A 20522-nucleotide genomic window follows, 5' to 3' on the forward strand; every position below is an offset into this window, starting at 1 on the left:
CTCTTGCCTTCAGCTGCTTTAGAGGTAGCTTCAGGGATATCTCCCAAGGGGCCAAAGTGTGCATGTGGCTGCGTGTGTGGCATATATCTTACTGCACCTTACTGAAACGGGCTCCCAAGGGAATTTAGGCAGAACTAGTCGTTATTTTGGGGTCACAAACAGGCAGGAGCCACTTCGACATTTTGGGACTATCTCCAAAGAGGCGCCTAGGTGTCCAGAGAGTTAGACAGGCAGACAACTAACAATGTAGCTCCAAGGTTAAGACGCAACAGGGTCCTGGGAGGGACAGGAGAGCAGCAGTGCAGGCAAGGGAGAGCTTTGCAGTGTAGCTCTCTCTAACGCTGTGGTGTCACAGGATAACGGTCCCTGTCATACGAGGACATGCATGTAGGCTTGTGGGATCACACCGGGGCCACTGAACAGGAGGAGTAACTGCACCGTACCAGGTGAGTGATGTCCTCACTCTGAGCTTCAGTGGTGACACAGGCTTCAGCAGAAAACTGCAGCTGTGGCCCAGTTGTCTTCTTAAAAAGAGAACTGAGAGCATAGATAGTCCCAATATCAGCTTCCTTTTGAACCTTCCTTTGGCTTTAGAGTCCCTTATCTGTTGCAGATTGCGGCGCATTGCAAATGTTATAAGCTGCTTAATTTATATCAGCCTGATAGCTTTTATCTTAGCTATTAATTTCTTTTGACCTCTCTTACCTCATTAGAAAAGCAATCCTTACAAGTACAAAGACTGTGGAATAATCTAGCAAAAAAAAGCAATCGCAAGGTTCTTTTGAAAGGCAAAAGGAACTTACATTATTTGTCTCTCACCTTGCAGTGTGAAACAGGCAGAGGCTTTCTCTGGGGCTCAACATTCAGGCCTGGCAAACAGAGGTCCCAGCCACTCTTCTCCACTTGCCACAGCAAAGGCCTTCCTCTGATGTTTCATTTACACTTCTTTTTTGATATGAATCTTCATAAAATGCTCAGGAACTCACAATATGTATAAGAGTTTATATTAGTCTACTCTGCGTATGTGAGTGTGTATGTGAAAGTGAGCTGCACAAAAACGAGCAACTGGATTTACTCCTGGGAAAGGACAAGATCAGTGGGTAAAACTGTGGGAGGCTGGTTGCCATTTGAGATTGCTGCATGCTCCACTGGGATCCCAATGAGTCATTTGTTTCCAGTTATTTCTGAGACATATGGATTTCAGCCTGAAGAGGGGTTAGGGCTGTCTCCTACTGCCATGGACCGAACTGGGTTCTCCTGCTCTTCCTTCCAAGGATCAGCTGCCATGAGTTTTTGTTTCCACACATGAAACATTCAAAAACTGCTTGCCTTACACGTTTTGGAACCTTCTAGCACTAGAATTATTTTACCATTATCCTATTCTACTTCAGGGTTAGCCTCATTTCTTCTGTGGGGATTGTTGCTTTCCTTTGGACCAGCAGATCTCAGGGCATTGGAGATACATTCATTTTTCTCAGAAATTCCTTTGATAATTCCAGATATCTCCACTATTTTATTCCATTCCTTAATTACTTCCATTTGCATTGTATCTCAGTGCCTAGCTGCCTAATGATCCCATCTTCAGATGAGAATACATGTTGGTTTGGTTTTATTCCCTGCCTTCCCAGCAAGATGAGCTCATCAGAGCTGGAGCTTATTCTTCTGAGCATCCTTCCCTGAGCTTCTTCAAGGGGCTGCTTCCTCTCCTTGGTCTTGTGGCCACTCTCTGCATGTGGCAGCAGAGAAGTCTCAAAGGGGTGCTTCTTATTTGCCTTGACTTGCCAGAGCCACACAGTACTCAGGGTAAATCTTGCTTTATCTTCACAGAAAAGACAAAGTCAGTTTGCACCAGCTGAACCCAGTCTTAGAGAATTGCAGTAAACAGTGACCCAGCAAGGAAATAATCAATTCTGAAAGACTGGATTTCGGCTTGTAGCAAGTCCCTGGGCTCCGATTTGAAAGAAAAACATCAATAGGAAAACTGGAACAATGGTAGATTGGCCCTGTAAGTTCTGAACATATGCACATGAATATCCAGTAAGAAAGAGCTGAATGCTTCATGATTAAACATGACAGAGTAGGGACAAAATGAACTCTGGAGATCAGAAAGACGTACATAGATGTTGGACTCTGTTTGCCCACAGGTATAGCTCCAGAGAAACAGCTGCACAGCATCTTCTGAGAGCTGAGTCAGACCAGCTGTGCAGGCTAGGATGCACACAAACACAAATGTTTCAGACACAAGCCTTTTTTGTTTTGTACCCTCCTTCCACAGCTGCCCAGCACAGTTCAGATTTCCTGGAGGCAAACATTGCTGGGGCATAAAAGCAGAAGCTTCTGTGGCCTCCAGACTAAAATGAGAAAAGCTTTGAATCCTCCAACCTCTTCACTTTGAAAAAGCCCAGCAAATACCATGGAAGGAGCTTTAACAGAGGAGGTCAAAAAGTTCATCTGGATCCCTCTACATCCTAGTCATTCCTGGGGCTATCCTTAGAGTACTACTCCTTAGGTTAATTTATCGCTGTGTAAACAAAATATCCCCCAACTCCTTGTACCACTAGCCTTTCTGAGTTAGAATAGATATTCTTTGGATGAGTGCATCTGGAGAACATCTAAAGTTTATATATAGCAGCTATTGCTATTGTCTCTGAATGGTGAGGAAAAGGTCAAATCAAAATGATTTTATTCTCTCCCCAGTTAGAAAAATTTCTTCATCTGCTTGTATTTGTGTGGGAGTTTGGTCTTTTTTCCTCTTTAAAACTATGTTCCTTTCAGGATATTCATGCTATATTTTACCTCTTCTACAGGTTGAATCCTCAAACATTTTATAAAATTAAGTAGAACACTTCATTTTCTCATCTAGTGAAACCTTTTGTTATCTTATTTATTTATTTACTTTTTTTTTTTTTCCAAAGAATGTCATTTGAGGGTTCTTTAACTTTTCTGGCTGATTGAGATCTTTGCTTTGCAAGATCTGGTGGCGCTTTCCACCACATGGTCTCCATTTCTCTATATTTCCTGCATAGACAGTTGTCCCTTCAGTGAAGACCCTGTGGCAACTGCTGAGGTTTTTTACAAAGAAGCTCCAAGCACACAAATTTCTGGTTCATATCCTTCTTTTTCTTGTTGTTTTTTGTTTGTTTGTTTTGATTTGTGTTTTTCTTTCAAGATGGTATTTTCCGTAATAAAACACACAAAATCTCCATAAACTTAATTTCATGATGAACCTGAATTTTTCCTGAAGTCTTTCCCCTTCTTATCCATTTTCCCAACTTCTTGCTAATTATTTTGAACTTAACATTAAAACCTGCATATCTGAGAGAACTTCTTGAGTAATGTTTCTTTCCTATATTCCATTCCATTTGTTTCGTATTTTCACTGTTTGAGGGGCCAGTAGCTTTTGTGACAAGTATGCATAAACTTTTTGTAAAGGAAGAAAGCTCAAATTCTGTGGATTAACTGGAGTCTTAGGTACTGGAAGGAGCCTGAAAAGCTGTCATTTTATATCCCTGCAAACAGAAATTTTAGTCAACAGTCACAGTTTCAGGGATAACTGAAAATATATAATTCAACCATGAAGTGAAAATCTAGATACTGAATTCCAGCTCTGCGGTCAGTGGATGGAAAATCCAAATCATACCTCTCAGCCCTCAGAAGGGCTTCCAAGAGATTTGCCAAGTAGAAAAAAAAAATAATAGCCTTGTACAGTTTGGGGCTGAACCATCTCAGAGGATACAACTACCTAATGATTTTAACTTTTCTCTGCCTAAGAGCAGAGGTACTGTGTCTTCAGAGTGTCTTCATGGGCAGAAGATAGAGAGAGAGCAGGACTTCACATATCTGAACTCACCTGTGAGTTTAAAACAACAGCAGAAAATTAGACATGGGGTTGTGCATGGCCCGAGTCAATGAGGAGGCAAGCTGAGGACAGGCAGAGAAGAGGACGAGCTCTTGGCAAATCAAGAAATGACCTGTGTTGCTCCAGACTGCTTCCCTGACAGCTCCTATAGAGCCATGGAAATAAAGTTCCTCCTTCCACGTCCAAGAAAGTATGTGGCAAAAGAACCTAAATAACAATAGGTTTTCCATCTCCCAGAAGGAAATCCTGTAGCACCCCATAGCTAAAACAGCTTTCAAACACTAAATCCTGCAGTCCTAGGAAATGTTTAAAATTATTTTATAATTACAATTTTATATGCGTACATATAATTTTAACATTTAAAATTACATATATGTATTATATAAATATGTGTCTATATGTATATAATACATGTGCATATATTATAGATAGTTAAGCAGCTCTGGGTACCATCATGTTTCAATGGTAAACTTTGACAGGGAAGATACGAGAGGCAGCCTGACACCCATACTTCTTTTCTGAACATTGTTATTTTCTCTCTTATGAGTGTTAACATTTCTACAGCCAACATGAAGTGTTTATTCTGCAGATAAATCTGAAAATGGGAGACTTTACTCTCACGGTTGTTACAGGGACAGCATTTTCCACATGGTTTGATTTGACATGAGGCTACAAATGCTCTGTGTAAATATCAAACTGTAAAATACCAGCACTGAGTAAAAGTAATACAGCTTGCTTTTGCTGAAACCTGATGGTTTTCTCTTGTCTGCTTTGTACCTTCTTGAAAGCAAGCCAGGTCAGGCTTCACTTCCCACGATGGCAGTAGGTCTTACCACACCCTTTCCTTCAGAACATCAACAGAACCAATTTATTACAGACACTTTTTTTCTTGTGGGTCCTTCTGTCTGCCTGGAGCACTTTTGGTACTGAAAATCCATTGACAAAAATAATGACAAAGAGGATATTTATTTTGTTTTCCCTTTTTTTTTTTTCTTCTTTTTTTACAGACCAAACTTTACTAGTGAGTTTGGTGCCTAAGAGACATATAACCTAGGCATGTCATTTGTGCAGATCAACTATTTTTCTTCTGCAGGCCTACATATGAACCTAGAGGAAAGATGATGCCAAAATTACTATCTTGATCATATAATTATGCATTATGGCTGTGCTTCCCATGTCACTGCTTAATGTCAGCAGCAGGGCTGTAGAAACCTGCTCAATCACAGGTATATTGGCCTTATGGTTGATGACATGAAGCTCCCTTCCTCTTCCTCCCTATTGCCATCTATCCTGGCTGAGGATGTTGCAATGGGTGGTCTGGTATTTCTCAGCTGCCCCAGACTCACAAGTTTGAGTTTAGGGTTGAAAGACAGAGTTAATGAGCACCTTGAGGACATGTAGGTGTCCCCCCTCCCCCCAACACACACAAACACACACACCCCTGGAGTACTGCATTCAATTCTTGGGGCCCCTAGCACAAGAAGGACATGGACACGTTAGTGAGTCCAGAGGAAGGTCACAAGGATGATCAGAGGGCTGGAGCACCTCTTCTATGAAGACAGGCTGAGGGAGCTGGGGTTGTTCCGCCTGGAGAAGGGAAGGCTCTGAGAAAACCTTGTAGCAGCACTGGAACAACTTGCTCACGGCAGGGGAGATGGAACTAGATGACCTTTAAGTTCCCTTCCAACCCAAACCACTCTGTGATTCTGTGATTACATAGGGAGAAGGCAAGAAAAGGCAAGGCAAAGCTTGTGTCTGCTTAGTGAAGACGAGAAGACCAGATTTGTAATGACATTAGGAAATTTTTACAGTAACTTATGTGCCAAATCCAAAACATTACCATTTGCGCACTAGGCCTCAGAATCAAAACAGTCTCTTTTTGAAGTCAGATGAGTTTTATTTATTTATTTATTTATTTTTAAACCTCATGTGATCATCTGTTACAACTGTGAAAGCTGGAAATTTCATGATCTGAGACTCCAGAGCTTAAAGAATAGCCCCAGACTGATAATGAAAGAATTTACTAGTAGTTTTGTTATTATACACTTGCATTAGCCCTTGATTTTTAATGATGTTGTGTTCTGTAACAAATGAAACAGGTGAAGTGTCTCCACTGGGAGTGACTCTGGGATTAAATGCTGTCTGGAAATTGGGGTGGTCATCCTTCTCACAGCAAAGCATGGGAGCTCAAAAAAAAACCACACCTCTAGACAGCTCAAAAAATGTCAGGTGGCCTTGTCTCAGAAAATGGTTACCATGAAATGCCAGAGATGCTGCAGCAGTGGTGTTGGTTGGCTCTGTACAGTGTGATCCTGCTAGCATAAGTTCAAACAGTCTCTGGGAAAAAAAATAAAATATTTGTGTTAAGAATAAATATTGTTTTAAAAACATATGGTAAAATAAAGAGCATGAAAGCAATCGCTTCAAAACACATTTCACAGCAAGGTGTATCTCACTTTAAGAGTTTCACATTAGGAATCACACTGTATTTCAGTCCTTTTGATTCAATTTGTTGGCCTGACTTGTCCCTCAGAACATTCCTTACGTGACCCTCAGAGCTTCTGTCAAAATCCAGTTGTGAGCCAGTCTCATAAGGGAGGCAAGAGTTTATGCTGCTAATTAGTAAGGCCAACTAAAAGACGAGCTCACAGTCCCAGAGGCAGCAATAAATTGTTCTAATCTCTGTTAAGAAATGAGAACTCCTTTTTATGCTGGATGTCACCTACTCAGTCAAACTAACGTATGGAAACAAAGCTGTAATGCCGTGCTGCAAGAGTAAGTTGGTATCCTGTCCACTGACAGCGAAAATAAATTATTCAAATGACAAAATGATGTGCTGTAGAGTCCTCATTACCAGAACTAAGGTTAGCCAATTGAAGTGTGCTCCATAAAGAAGTCAGGCTCCTTGGAAGAAGGAAAACTCTTAAATGTAGGTGCCAGAACCCCAGTCCCAGAAGTCTGCAAGTCCTTCCCTCCATCACTGACACAGGCAAGAAGAATTTTTCAACGTGCTTGTTTTTGACAACTGCATTTCCCTACAAGAATAGGCACAGTCTATGCTGACCTGCACGCATTTCCAGCCATTTTAAGCCATTTTAAAATTGGTTTTAAGCCCTTTCTTTCTGTGTAGGCTACTGTTGAGAGCCCTTGCTGTGCCAAAGGTTGAAATAGTGCCAGCGTTCCCATGACTGGCAATTGCCACTAGAGGACTTCATCACGTAGTGGGACATGTTTGCACAGATACAGTGGGCGTGGATTATTCCTACATTTTGCTCCAGATTACCCATCTCTTGCAGAGTCTGGAACAGAGCAAGTGAGTGCTTCTCAGTGGAAAGCAACCTTGGCTAAGCAGTGTGTGACAATTATTTAAACCAAGCTGACAGAGATTGTACAGATACCTTTGAAGCCCATTCACATGATTACTCCTAAGGGTTTTGCTCAGGAGGCGGCAAGGAGACAAGCACATGAAAGTGATGTCTGTGACTCTTAGACTCTTCTGCAAGAGGACTTCTGATGGTCAACTGGGTAGAAAACCAACATGCAGCGTGTGCTAAGAATATGTGACATCTGCAAGCACTTAGCGTTACCCAATTATTTTTAGGGGAATCCTGGTTAGAATATTAACGCCGTAATACTTGAAAGTAGAGAGTTTCATCTTCCTGACAGCAACCAGGCTGACAACATTGTACAGGAGCAGTGGCATTTCTGCCAATCAGAGATGTGGTAATAGCCTTGCCGAATTATTTAGGAAGGTTGTGAGTTTTACTCTTTGATGTTTATCATTTTTCATTACACGATATTCTGTACCAGCAGGTCAGATTTCCATTATTAGGAGTTAACTGTAGTACGATAACCCAGAGGTCGGGGCTTCACTGTACTAGGAACTGCGCAAGTGTAACAAAGAAATGATCTCTGTCCCAGAAGCCTGGCCCTCATACTAGAGGTCTATTGGCTGGCCTGGGGATAAAACAAACAGCCCTGGGGAACTGAGGGAACTTGAAACAATGCAGAGGCAGCCAGGAAAACAAGGATCACATCGAACCAGGTGTGAGCTGCAGGAGATTCTCTTCAACTTTCTGAAATGCCTCACTAATACAAGAAATCTTCCACTAGATTGTACTTATACAAATGTGTATAAAGTGTACTAATTGGACATATACAAGTTTGTTTAATGTGTGTTTCAGATATACATTAGAATTTGGTATATTTCCTGACTTTCTAAAAAAAAAATGAAAGGGAATGACACGGAATATATGCGGACTTAGTGTTGAAAAAAAAAAAAAAGTTATTCTCTATCATTATGTCAAGTAGCATTTGGATACAAAAGTATTTCTTCACTAATGGGAAGAATTCCTGAATACTTTCTGGATACTTAGCATAGTTACTGAGCAGGGAAAAAACTGCTAAGTCCATGTAGTATATCCCTCTGCCAGAGCCTGATTATTTTTCACAACTCATGTGTTAATACTTTTCCATCCTACTTGCAAAAGTACTTTGGTCTTGATCTGAAAGTCAGGATTAGATTTTTGGTAGCCTCCTCTTATCTCCATTTTGTTATATCTTGTTTCTACTGAGCTACAGTTTTTCCCTACCCTGAAAGTTTATGGCCTTCAGATATTGTAGTTGTTTTTTTGTTGTATAAGGCCTGGGACTCATGAAAACATTGCTGTGTCTCCTGTGATAAACACTGAGAGATTTATATTGCCTCATCCCAAAATAGGATATCTGATAGAAATACACTAAGCCCAGGAAATCACAGATTCATTAAAACTGTGGACAAATACTGATTTTAAGCGCATCAGTATTGCGAGCTTTGAAAGTCTCACTTAAAAGCAATCTGAAGAAAGACTGCAAGGTTGAGAGGCAGGAACAAGAAGCGAGCAGACAAACAAATATTTGGAAACTCAATGGCCAGCCTTCTGCACTTCCTGCAGCACGCAAACACCGCACAGCCTCAGCGGGGAAGCAACTGGCACTGCTCAGCCCTGGGAGAGGTTTGCTGGGCTGGGCTGAAGCCACAGCTGCAGCGTGCCCTCTTATGGCCACACCAGTTGCTTTCCCTCTCGGCTTTGCTCAATGGTATCGAGGGGGGAAAGAAGAGGGTCACTTTGCTTTTTGTGTCCCCGTTTTTTTCCTTTTTTTTTCTTTTTTTCTATTTTCCTGAGAAAGGAGGCATGGGAAGAGAGTGTAAACTCTGTGCGCTGTAACATGTTTAGAAAATAGGCTTGAAACTTCATGTCAAGATCATCAAGCAGTGCCTCGTGCCGAGGAAGGTGAAATAGTGAACAAAACGAAAAGAGAGGCTAAATGTCAGGTTTGCCATTTGCTGATGACATGTATGGCTTTCACGCCAAGGTGTATGTAAACTGAAACTGGGTTATTGATTAAAGGCTCTGCATTTAACAGACAGCATTAGGCTAGTTGACTGAGTGTTTCTGTGCTGGCTCATCATAAACTGGGCTCTGTACATAATCATCTGTATTGCTGCAGCATTTCCACTAAGGGGCCGACTGAAGTATTGCCAGTTTTGTCAGTAGTCGATCATTAGACCTGTTCTAAAGAGCGTGCTCCCATGCCTTCCTCTCCCTTTGCATCTGGTACCTTGTTCTCCCCTGACTTTCCCTTGTCACTTCTCAAGCCTGTCCCCCCAGTGCCCTCTTAGAGCCCCCCCGGTTCCAGTGCAGCCATCCCCCAGCACCCCTGCATCCCCAGCACCTCTCCCTCTGCCTGCTGAGGATGCGCCCACTCCCACAGCATTTTCCAACCCACAGAATCCCAGCTGGAGTACTCTGGGACTCAGCTCATCCCTTCACACCTTTCGTATCATGACAGCCACCTCAGTCTTGATTATTTGATAGCACCTCTGCTCAGTGGATGTTTAAAAACACACAGAAATCCCTGAGAGCTCCAGGCAAGAGCTGTGACTGTGGCATCGATGCCTGCAGTGCAGTGACTTGGCAGTGCCTCAGAAAAGAGGCATGGGGCAAACTCTACCTTTCCCCAGTTTCCCGGTCAGCCTTGGAGATCCAACATATTCTGACCACTGAATTTTCCAGTTCCAAAGCTGACCTAACCCACAGGAAAATAAATATATCTCCCTGTTAGACTCCTGGCTGCTCCACCAGAATAAATCCTGGTGCCACAGGAGGGTAGGCAGCAGTCCTTGCAGACAGCACTGCATGCTCTGAGCGCAGACTATTCCTGGGATGACCTGTCATCCTGGGGTGCAGGTTCATAATGGTGCCTGGCAGCCATGCACGCACACCCTGGTATTTCTGATTGCAGTGTGTTTGTGTTTCTACTTTCCCTCTGGCTCATTGCCTTTTATATTTACTTCAGCGTGCCCATTCACCTTAACATTAAAAAAAAAAAAGCAGTCCAAACACTTTTTCTGTAGATCAGAGAGCTTCTGCTGCAGCTCATTCTGCTGCAGTTAACCTTCCTGAAGTCTGTCCTTCATTACAAAAATGTACGAATCAGACAGTTCCAATACCTCTGATTACTGATGTTAACACAGATGATATTTAATACAAAAGGTGAAGGTTGTTTTAGAAACTAGAAACCTATCTGCAGGCTTACTTCAACCGAACCAAAGCCCACTGGAATGGCTCTAAAAACATAAGATAAAGCTATCTGAAATGTCACAATTATCTTGGTACTGCTTGCCTTAGAAATGAAGAGAGCGAGGTTAGAGAGTTTCTAGAGTTATATCACTTCTGCCCAGCCCTTGGGAGCACAGCTCAGTGACCCTTCAGTGTTTCTTTTGTACTTTCTCTTTGATGATTGGACAGGAATTTTGTAATTAAGACAGCTTTTGCTGCATTGTTACAGTTTTCCATGCCATAAGAAATGCCTTTTGTGGTTGACAGGGAGCAAGGATGTCAGAATCCGACCTCTCTTATTAATCCACACAGAAGCATTGGAGAGATTCACTGCCTAGCATCATGCCCCCAGTGTGTGTTTATTTATTCTTCAAGCCTTGCATTTATTTTATTGTTTACAGTAAGGTTCATGCTGTGGAGGAAAATTCTGGTATGGAAGCTCTAGGAGGAACAAAAGGATTTCTGTGCCTCTCAGGTGTTCATTCCCATACCCACAGCATGGTAGGTAGCGACCAAATGCTTTGTTTAACTAGGAACCAGGGAAGGATCTTGAGGGCTACAGTGCTCAGTCTTTTACCATCTCCAGTAACCATAAAACGTAATGCTTTTCACCCAACACATCAACCTTTCTGAATGTTAGGATAAGTGGCTTGTCTGCAACAGCCCTAATTAAAAGGCTGCTCTGGAGCTTACAGCTCTGAAGGCTAGAAAACTTCCCTTAATTTCCAGTCTAAATTTATTCATAGCTAATCTGCACCCACCTGCTCACCAGTGGTGACCCCAGCAGTGGCTCAGAGGGGCTCTGTCTCAGCCAGGGTGCTGGTCACCCCTTTCCCCTTCTCGCCTCTGTGCCAGCAGCTCCCTGTGAGCATTTGCTGCCTTCCCCAAAGGCTGTGGTTGCTTCTCCTCGTTCCTCCCTTTTAGTTTTAACACATGTAGCAAACAAAGGTGTGCGCACTCGTACTTCAGACATTACCTTAAGGCTTCTGGTTTTCTTCCTTAGCTTCCCCTCCAGCAGTCCCCAAAAGAAAAGAAGGATTTGTGAGTTCTTCTTTTAATCCTAAAACGATAAAAATAATATAGACCTGTGCAAGAAACAGGGAAAAACTCTCACCCAAATGAGTGCCAATAGCTGCCAATTCTCGTCTCTTGATTTTGCTTTAAAGGCTGGGAAACTCTCCATATATCTGCAGGGATATAAATGAGCTGATACTGGATAACACTCAAATAAATATGTTCTACGAGAGTGGAAGCACATTTTGCAGAATATACATACATATTCTTCTGAAGGGCTACATCCAAAACTGAAACCAAGCACCACGGAGAAAATTGTTCTTTGTAATTCTCCCTGATTTAAGCAGAAAAAAAAGCAGAGGAAAACCAGGGCTAAGTGGCATTTGAAAATATACCAAGGTGGGCAGTACACAGCGTAAAATATTTGGACACTGCAGTTGTGCAGGACTACTGTTTTGTCTCCACATCCTCCGCCTTCAGATGCTGACAAGTTCCCAGGGAATGCCTTGCTTGTGCCAATCCTTCTCTCAATAAAACATCACAGATATTAAAAGCCTTGGCCCAGGGAGATGATGTCTTGTGTAACCAAACCTTTGTGGTGGTATGGTGGCTCACAAACCACCAAATTTTGCAGATTAATCATCATCTAATTTTTTATTTTTAGTGGAAGCAGTCTCTGTGTTTTGAAAACCAATGAAGGCTGGAGCATGCCTCTCCGTGTGTGTTCCACTTGTGTATGCATGCTTCAAGTAAGAATCTGCTCTCCCCCAAAGACATTTTGCTGTGAAAATCCTATTATAATGGATGTCTGTACATTCATGGTAATGACTGATAGTTTATCTGAGGCTACCTGTAAAGTTTCTTTCTTTTAGTAATGAAGTACATGGATTTGGCTACACCTAGAAATTAAAACATCATCTTCAGCCTCATGTCAATGGAAATGGAAATCCAAAAGGATTATTTCATTTTTTCAGTAGAGGAAACTAGAGGAAGGAAGGAAGGAAGGACAGAAGGACGGAAGGACGGAAGGACGGAAGGAAGGGAGGGAGGGAGGGAGGGAGGGAGGAAGGAAGGAAGGAAGGAAGGAAGGAAGGAAGGAAGGAAGGAAGGAAGGAAGGAAGGAAGGAAGGAAGGAAGGAAGGAAGGAAGGAAGGAAGGAAGGAAGGAAGGAAGGAAGGAGGGAGGGAGGGAGGGAGGGAGGGAGGTGTCTTTTAGAAATATTTTAAACTGTCTTTGAAATTTTCTAGATTTCTAAATTGTCTCAACATGAAGATTTCTCAGAAAAGAGGAAAATACCCTGCTATGACAGACAGGTAAATCTGATTATGCTCTCCAATGCAAAACTGAGGAACCTACAGTAACTGATTTGATTCATTAAAGTAGGGGGAAATTCAGACAAGAATGGATCATTATAGGTAAATTCTGGAACTATCATGCTAAGCAAGTCCTCTGATTTCCACCACAAAGCAGAGATGATATTGTAATCTATGACTGATCACAGCAGCTGTTTCTAAGATGTTTAAAGCACCCTACTTTCCTTCGTTCAGCAGTTAAAAGCAAGAATAGGCTAAGAGAGTGTATGGGATATTTTTTTTTTCTAAAGTGGGTAAATAAAGGAGTGTGGAGATGTCACAGCATCCCACTAACACTGCCCGATACAATTGTCTTCATTGCTGAGGAACAGATGAAGCCATACATGTCCTTCCACCTCTCCTCCATCTCTGCTCTGACTGGCCTGGCGGGGGGACCCAGCAATGAGATTTAACCAAGCAGGATATGGGGAAGGTCTAACAGCAACACTTCTGTGCTCATGGCAGGTGAATTTGTCCCACTGCAGAATGCTGACCCCAATGCCCAAAGAGTTATGTAAAGCTTGTCCATGTATCTTTCCATAGAGGACAGAATAGGGTGTACCGGCTTTCAGTGTTTTTGAGGCCACGCTTCTAACGGCTCTGAATCTCCATTTTAGTTGCTTGTGACAGCATAGGACAAACATTGAAAATAAATTATATAAATTTAGTAGTGATAATGAAAAAGGGCTGCACAAAGGGGGAATCATAGAGTCATCATAGAATCATAGAATGGCTCAGGTTGGAAGGGACCTTAAAGCTCATCTAACTCCAACCCCCCTGCCATGGGCAGGGACACCTCCCACCAGACCAGGTTGGCCAAAGCCCCATCCAGCCTGGCCTTGAGCACCTCCAGGGATGGGGCATCCACAGCTTCTCTGGGCAGCCTGTGCCAGGGCCTCACCACCCTCTGGGTGAAGAATTTCCTCCTAATGTCCAGACTGGATGCCAGAATGTTTCCTCCTGATGTCTAGACTGGGGACTGGAAACTTAGGTATGGGGGGAGTCAGTGTGCTTGTTACTGCTCTTCTCACCACGCTGAAATCACAAGAAAGCTTCGCCTGACTTTGCCAGTCATGGGTAAGGTTAATCAGAGGTGCAGGGGGAGTTTAATGGGGTGTGAGCCCCATGGGGTGACTGTGCAGAGCATTTCTTCATGTGGCAGGGCAGCCGCCTTTTCTGGCCTTCTCCCCACAGCAGGGTTATGCCGTGCTCCAGTCCCTGCATGGAGAATCCTGAGAACCTCTTTGAAGGTTTCGAGAGAACTGGAGTCCCATGCCAGCCTGCACTGCTGGGGAGGATGGAAAGGCATTTCCCCCCTCTCCTGCCATCCTGAATCATTGTCTGTGCCATCTTTTTGCTTTCTCATGGGGGACAAAGACCACCAGGAAACACATTTAAAAATCATCTGTGGCACACAGAAGGAGAAGAGAGAAGTTGTTGGTACATTTCAGCAAGCCTCGTTAAAAACATCTCTAGGCACTACAAAGTGCATGTTATCAATATGCATATGTGATGTCTCTGAGGCAGAGTTGCCTTTAAGGTACGTATTCAGCAGGACAACATTTTCCCATGTGAGGCAAGGAACAACAGTGAATCATATGTGTGGGAGGGAAAGGCCTTCTGGCTATGTACAGTATTTATTCCCTTTTGTGTCTTGCTTCCCCCCCTCCCCTCTTTTATTAATGGCTTTTGCAATTACTGGTAACGGAGTATTGCTAGCTGGCAGAAAGTGGTGATTCTGCAGTCGATTGTTTGGGAGATGCTGGATGCATAGGGAAACGAAACACGGCTCGTGCGTAGCTTTACGTACCCCTCCTACCCCTGAGTGCGAGTTGGCCCACACGCTGTTTGTGTTGCACACTTGCCTCCCCAGCCCAGCGCCACGTTACTTGACCTGACATAAACACATACAGATTTAGAAATCCAGAAGGTGAGGCCTGCAGTGCACGCATTGAAAATTCCTACTGAAGATGTCAGCGAGGGGGTGGGGGGGGGGGGGCAGAGAAGCTGATTTAGATTTAAGAGGGAATCTAGAGAAAAGTTATCTGGAGAAAAAAGTACCTGCTCCACGTAGAACCACAAAGGCTGGTTAAAGGACTTTGGTTTTTCTTTCTCACCTTCTCAGCATCTCCCAAAGTGCTGATCAGTGACCATCAACAGATGCAAACAGTGGCATGCAGACAGTAGGCAGCAATTTTCCCATGTTTTTGGGAATAAATTGTGTCCAAGTAGGAAACCAGGGGCACGCAGCTGTAATCAAGGAGCCCTGATGCCCCAGCAAAGAGCCTGTTCTGGCAGTGGGGCGGTTATCCTCTATCAGGCCTGGGAGGCTGGCAATGTGCTTCCCTGCTGCAAAGAGATAAAGGGCAGGCCACTCCAGACAAATGGGCTTTTGGTTGTCTTTAATAGAATTATATTGTCTAAGAAGAGCAAGGTCTGGTACCGATGTGCATTGATGCAGAGCTGGTGCAGCTGTGACTGTATCGGACATGCAACTACATACACCACTGGGACAAGAGTGGAGTTACGGCTTCCTTACAGTTCCCTCTTCTCATTGCCATCCCTCCTTCTTTCCTTTTGTTCCTCTAAATAAGCCTTCAGAGGCTCCTGCTGAAGCTGTAGTATCAAAATGCAAGACGCTGCATAAATATAGGAGTATAAGTGACCTGATATTTTAACTCCGGAACAAAAGAACTAAGAAAGAGACACTAAAACTGGCATCGCTGAGCTGGCAGTGTTATCATTTGCAAGCACTAGTATCTGCTGCTTCCTCTATTTTTCTCTTGCTTGAGAAGAGGGCCACTGGTGAGAGGGGAAAGGGTAGCGGGGAAAATGGGCAGGTGGAGTGAGCAGGATGAGGCTCGTAGGAAAGACTGTGAGAGGGGTCACAGGAGGGAATCGGAGCCAGCAGCTCACTGATGAGAAAAGAGCATCTGGTAAAGGAACTGAAAGGTTTTGAGGCACCAGCGAGTAGAAACGGTTGGCAATTTCCTGTCAGAATGGAAAGGATATCATTCTTCGCTGTGGAAAATGCCCTTTTAATGACTGTCCATCAGCTAATATTTGTTTGAAATTTTCCAGTTTTACCTGACTCTTATTTTAAATTTGTGTTGGGGAGGAATTGTCACGCAGCTGGGAGTTGACATTTCTGGCAGGCTCTTATCATTCACATTTTCTACCTAGAGGCAAAGAGCGTGAGATCCTTCCAATCTGGGAGCTACAGCTGGGCTGATGGGGAGGCGTGGAGCCTGGTGCTTGCTCCCAGCCATCTGCCTGGAAGCCTCACACCATGGCAATTCTCTCCCCGTAGGCAAAAGTCAGGCTGACAAGAGCCTTTCAAGACAGCAACCAGCAAATCAAATAAAGGCTTTGTTCCTTCGGATTGGAATGTTTCCCTTTTCTTCCCAAATGAGACATGGATGTACAAACAATTTTGTGAGAAAAGTCTGACTCTATTGATGACCTTAGAGAGTACAAAGGTCCTTTGGTATCTGCTTGCCTGTGCTTCCACTGGCTATATCTCTTGACAGACCAGTTATTTTGTCCCTGAATTTCACATGGTTGCTAGCAAGACCAGCTGCCCTGAGGAAAAGGCTCTCCTGTACACATTTCTGTCCCTGGGAGCACTCAGAGACAAGGAATATGCTTGGCTTCCCCTCTCCTCTGCCTCCTCCCTGTGCCCATCGCAGGCATTTTTTCTGCTCTGTGACAGCTCTCTAGCTAACAAAATGAAGCAGGGCACTGTAAAATGAGCGCAGCCTGGCATCAACACTGGTGTATGTAACATACTGCAAACTTTACCACCTACATTAGGAAACATTAGCCAGCCTACGGAACTCCGACAGGGTCTTTTAGTGTCTCCAGAGGGCCCCACAGACCTAGCTCTGTGAGTAGGTTGACCCTGCATGCTGCTTCTCACTGCATTGCAGCTGGAGCATCCCCTAGGAAAAGATGATTTTGGTCAACTAGGTCAACTATCAAGCTTCTTCATGATAATCCTGAAAAATAAATTTCAGATGGAGACTTATTTTTCTATTCTATTCACAATACTCTGGGGTTTGGGCAACTTCTCGAATGAGATAGGCCAACTGGAGACAGTCCACACAGAGAGCAACAAGAATGACTAGACGTCTACAAAACCTGATGCTGGAAAGACTGACCTGATATCTGATGGACCTAAATAGTTTGTCTACAGAAGAAGACACTCTGACAGATATCAGATACAGTGTCCTCTATCGTGGAAAGACTAAAAAATAATGGATTTTAATTTCCGAATTGCAATAACAAAATTCATATGAAATATTAGGAAAATTTGGAAATGATATGGTAGGGAATGCATTGCTAAGAGAGTTTTCCAAGTAAATATCCTTGGAGAGGAACAAAGTAGGGAAAGACATGTCAGATATGGAGGTTGATCCTGTCTTGGATAGGGGAAAGGATCAGATGACCTTTTGAGGTCCTTCTCAGCATGATGTATGTCTGTTCTGTGCTCTCTGATAGAAAAAACTTGGGTTGGGTTTGCGTGTTTTTGTTTGTTTGTTTTTTCTAGACGCCTTCCTTGGTTAGAAAGCAGATATGCAAACAGAATCCAAATGTAAAGAAAAAAAAGACAGGTAGAAGAATTCTGGGCAGCATCAGACAAACTAAACAGACTGAGTAGACAGAGGATACTCCAGTGAGCTACTCACTTATTAGGCTAAGGATCTGCGTGTATGCTGAGAGTTGTATGAAAAAAGGTTCTGTGGGTGGGACAGATGTATCTGCTATCTTGGCTTTGCCTGCGCTATACTTACCTGTGTTAAATAAACAAAGAAAGCGCTCTAAGTGTTGCTCGAAGATTGAATAATAAGTGAAACATTTCTTCTTTTGTTAGTAGCTTGTGTCCTTGCTCATTAAGTCTCAGGCTGAGCAGCCAAAGGGAGTGTTTGAGACATAAATGCCAGAGGGGACTCCCACTGCTGAAAGCAACCGACAAGCAGCTTGAAATGTGTTATTTCTATTCCTGTAAGACCATGCTGATCAGAAATATAAGCTCTGTGTCCTTTCCTCCCTGCCCTCTCTTCTCTTCCTCCTGCAGCCCCTTGAATAGCACTCGGGAAGTTCAAAACATCCCTAATCGCAAACTGGTGACCAATAAAGTGAAATTATTCTTTTGTCTTTTGCTAACTAAATTAGCAGAGATCAGTTTTGGACAAACTCCTCATTTTAGCTAGCAATAAGATGAATACAGACTTTTCCCTGCTTCTCTGCCTCTTTTGTTTTCAAATTCATTTTTTTAAATCACCTCACCAAAACTTCTGCTTCTTGAAAAATCTACCAAGTCAGAATATAAGAAAAGAAATAGGAAGTCTATCCAGATTCACTGGACCTTTCAAAACCAAACCTTTCTCTCACCAAAAAACAAAGGGTATATTCACTGCTCTGAAAAGCAACAACCACTTACACCAGACCATCGTGTGCCTTTTAAGTCATTTCCTCGTGAAAATTTCCTCTTCCTTACCAAAGTCAAATCCCTCAGACAAAGCCAAGCTTTGTTAGTCCTAGCAAGAAACATGGGTTCCTGTGCAGAGGACAACTCAAGAAAAATTTCCTACCCTCTTTTTGTATGTCTGTTAAGATTTTTAGCTCTAGCACAGCTACTAATCATAAATGCCTATCATCCAGAGAGCAAGACACAGTCTTTCCATCTATACCTGACACTTCCCAAAAGAATAATTGGAGCCAGTGCATATATTGTAAAATGTTCCCTTTGTAAAGCAACTGCATGACAGAGAGATGATCTAATGTGGACTGAGCAGTGCTGTGTTTTACATTATAACAACTCACTCCTGCAATTATTGCCAGATGTTAGCAAGCGTTCTGTGAGTCTCCCATCAAACGTTAACCACTCTTTCCAAATTCATACAGCATTCAGAAGCTGAGACTGCTGTTTGGCTACTACTGGCAAGGAAGAGAAGAGGAATTAAATAGCCTGTTTTCTTCCTTTCTTTTTACCTATAGTTACAGGGATTAAACCACTTGAGTAATAGGGAAGCCCACAATGCTATTGAGACACATAAGAACTTGATTTTCAGGTCTCCTTTGTAAATGATATACCTCAGCCTCAATAATGTAATCTGCACTTCTACTTAGTCAAGTATTTAAGCATGATATTTCACTGCTAGTGTATGTCACAATTTCTGAAAGAATGAGCATCTATGTATACAGATAATATTAATTAATATACAGATTAAGTGGCTTAATGTGTTGACAACATTCGCTAATATACTCTTATTTGCAGGCAGCAGAGTGAAATGTATTGACCACTTCATCCTGTTTCAGAACAGCTGCTGGAGGATTTACCTGCAATTACCCACTGAAAGTGAAATAAAAGATTAGTAGAAATAAGATGTCACTCTGGACTTAAGGCTCCTGTTGCTAGGGAAACCTTAGAGTTAGCATCCTGATTAGGGCAAAAATTGCTGTAACCCAGCTCTACCTTTGTCAGCATCCGTGTTCAGTACAGCTGCAGATAGCCTGTTTGTTTGGTGAAGGACAGTGATTGCCCGCTGTGATCTCCCGGTTGACCGAACAGCCCTTACTGAAGGTGCCTCATCCAGACAGCGGCTCACAGAGATGCATAGCAGGGGCTGCATAACTGAATTACACCAATACAACACCAGTGCAAGCAGATGGCGGAAAATGGAAAAGGCTGATGTAGCAAGGGGGATTAATTATGTTCCAAACCCACTACCTCCAATATCAAACAATTCATGAGTATCCAGGCACCCAGTGCTTGCCAACCACTCCTACAAGAACACATTTCATACAGGAAGAACAATAATGGAGAGGCATTAGTCAAGTGAGATCTTGGTAATAAAAACTGCAAAAGGACTCAAAGCAGTGAAGCAAGGCCAAAGAAAATGAAAAGTACTCTTACATGTTTGTGTCTGGGTCTCCAGAGAGGAAAAATGGGTGATCATGTGGAAAGTAATGGAGGTGGGAAGGGGAAAAAGAGTCTTCTCAAGGGATCATGATTTGTTACACAGTCCTTGCTGAGGAAGAAAATCCTTTGCATTTTTGGAGAGTCAAAGGAACTAATATCAGAAATCCTGTCTCTTCCACTTTCCCCCATACTGGGGAACCCCCATACCGGAGAACCCTCTCTGAAGATTCTGGTGTCTGCAGCTTCATGTAGGGGCCAAAGTGGGTCCAGCATAGCACTCCTAACACCACAAGACATTGAATAGGGCCTTCACCTGTGTAACGTCAAGAGAACAGATTTCAGACCTGTTCAAAACACAAGCTAATGCTGTACATTTGCAGAGTTTGAAAGCTGTCAAGGATCAGTCTGTCAGCATAACTGAATTACCTGCAATCAGTACTTGGCTGGATTCAGTGAAATAGATGCTGCTGTTTTTGTACTTAGAGGTAGCTTCTGCTTCAACTCTGTTAGAGGTATGACATTTAAAAATGTACTAGTTCACAAAAACACTGCTAGAGAATTACCATATTAGATGAGAAAGATCGTGGGCCATATTGTTTTTCAAAGCTTTTGTTAATATAGTGCATTAACCATCATTTCATTTAACACAAATAATGAACTTGAGCCACATGTAAATTAGAGAGTAAATTTATAAAATTATCTCATATTTAAATTACTGGTTTACTTTGTACCTGCCCTTTGGGGAAGAATAACCATCTTTAAGAGGAGAA

This window comes from Anser anser, assembly GCF_964211835.1.
Source record: "Anser anser genome assembly, chromosome: 2".
Lineage (NCBI taxonomy): Eukaryota > Metazoa > Chordata > Aves > Anseriformes > Anatidae > Anser > Anser anser.